This window comes from Montipora foliosa, chromosome 10, assembly GCF_036669935.1.
Source record: "Montipora foliosa isolate CH-2021 chromosome 10, ASM3666993v2, whole genome shotgun sequence".
Classification (NCBI taxonomy): domain Eukaryota; kingdom Metazoa; phylum Cnidaria; class Anthozoa; order Scleractinia; family Acroporidae; genus Montipora; species Montipora foliosa.
In genome coordinates, this window is record NC_090878.1 from 52,501 (window position 1) to 55,000 (window position 2,500).

Here is a 2,500-nt window from a genome sequence, read left to right on the forward strand (position 1 = left end):
AAAAGGCGTAGAAGGTGAACTTCTGGCGCCAGTTGGCTGAAGGGTGGATAACGCTATCTACTGGATGAATCACTATTCACTGGATAACGTAATAATTGGCTTTGCTAGTGTTTATCCACTGGATAGCCTTATCCACGTTTCGAAAAACCGAGGCCTGCTGTTCTGCTGAGGGGGGAGCAAAGGTGAAAAAATTGTCGGCTACAATATAAACTACTTAAATTGATTCAATCACATTTTGACGTTTTCTGTGATCCATTACTTAACAGACGCACGGCAACAAGGAATCTATTTGTTTTATAAAATAAAGAACTACAAATTTCTGATGATGACGTCGGCTATGAGTCTGTCCTCTAATAGATCATAGGTGAGAACCAGTCAAAACGAGCGCATGATTGAGCTTATTATATAATAGAAAATAGAAGAATATTCAACAACTGACATGAATGTTGGTCTTTCCTTGATGAATAACTTAACTGCAGACAAATTTCCAAAACCGTGTTCATCACCAAGAAGAAGAACACACCCACCCTGAAGGTAAAAAAAGAAGAGAACAAAAGAGTAAAGTAAAAGAACATCAATTCAGCCTCTTTTTCAAAGCCTTAGAACATTTCGCGCCACATTTTATGAAAATCACAGCGACGAGCGAAACAAATTGTCACTTGCCCGCTCAAGTTTTCCAGCGTTTTAGAACGGCTATACCACCATGAAGCAGATACATAATGATGACGTCAGTATCGTGGGTATGAACTTACGATGCGGTGAAACATCACCAAACAATTAAAGAGATTTCCCCATTGTTATCCGAGTTTCTAGAGATTGGTTGAAATTCACCTAATACTGAGGTTGATTTAGCAACAGAACGGGAACCTCAGTTGACGACGCGAGAGAACGCGGAAAAGTCTGAACTCTACTTTAATCTGACATAATATGGACATTTTTCTGCGCGCGCCGTTGTCAACTGATGTTCCCGTTCTGTTGTTAAGCGCCGAAACAAACGGTTCTAGTTTAAACAGAGTTAATAGCGGAGCTCCGCGCGCGCGGAGCAGCATAGTTAAGAAAATATGGTAACCCATCGATGCGAGAAAATTTGGTTTTGGTCACCGTACGATCGTACGTCCGTCCATCCCTGCATGTATGCCAATGTGACCAGTATCACGTACCCATATACGGACTCAAGTTTAGAGCTCATCAAGGAGGCAGTTTAGCAAATTGATGTCAGTTTTTCATGCGTCTGTCCTGTTATTGATCATGAATTTCGTCATAACATTGTCAAAGTAGCTGCTGATAGCCGCTGACCAGTATCAAGTGACCATATCGCGGCCTCGAGGTAAGCTGTTTTTTTGAAGTTGACCGCTGACCAGGGACTGGTTATTGATTTGATCGCAGGCTCAAGCCAGGTCAGACACTCACACCTGAGCATAAACGAGGCTTCATTTTTCGCGCTCTTTCAGTGGCTCGACGCGGCTGCACGTGTATGCTACGTCACCTAAAGCTCTCGACAGTCGATGCTCTTCGTGTTCTGGTACGGTTTGGAAAATATTTTTTCTTGCATTTTTCGCTGGTTTCAAACCAAAGTTTGACATAATATAGCTGTGGTCAGGACACACTTGTGACTACGTAGTTATTCAAGTCAAGCACTGGAGGAATATAAACTTAAAGCTGAGTGTTTATTATTAATTTGTTTAGTGCTGCTTTTTGCTCTGAATTGCAATTTTTTGCATAAGTCTTAGATCTTTAATTTTGAATCTACTAAGGTTGCAAGATGCCTCGACGGCCTGTGACCGAAGAACAGAAAAGAAAGAAGAGAGAAAGAGAACGACAAGACGGTACACCAGTAATAGCTCAAACTTGGTGGAAGAAGTTACTCCACAAATTCTTTTCTTGGACACTAAACCGTTTGCTATTTCTGCGGATGAATTATTTCAAGAGGATGCATATTTCTAATCAAAGTGCCACTGTCGTTACTCGTGGATATGAAAGTTTACCGCGATTGTTTAAAATTGGCAGGCTGAAGTTTTCTTTATGCATTAGCAGTGCTAGTTGGATTTGTGTAACAGCATGGTGGGCTCTCATATGCAACTAGATACCCAAAATAATGCATGTATGTGAGGTAATCCCCTTTGGTGGAATTCAACCCTGTGAAATAAGTATACCATTTGTCCAATAGGCAGAAGATTACCCTTTAACACATCGTCTATAAAGAGCTGTACCATGTGTTCAAAATTCGTTGCACAGATGACAGGGTAATTTTGAATAAGGTCTGATTTTTGTTGCCAGGTCATATTGTTAACCCTTTCACTCCTGTGGGGTTCCCCATTGACGAGTAAAATCGTCTGGCGTTAGACAGAGTAAAATCGTCTGGCGTTAGACAGAGTAAAATCTATAAGTGTCACTCTTGGGAGTGAAAGGGTTAATTAATGGGGACATAGTTTTTGAGTGAATCTAGCTATTGTTAACCCTTTCTCTCCCGTGGGGTTCCCCATTGACGAGTAAAATCGTC

General features: G+C 41.2%; 1 pseudogene; it reads right to left on the bottom strand.

The window, feature by feature from the left end:
- The window catches only part of LOC137974175 (broad substrate specificity ATP-binding cassette transporter ABCG2-like), a 36,774-nt pseudogene that overhangs the window by 8,403 nt on the left and 25,871 nt on the right, over positions 1-2,500 (bottom strand).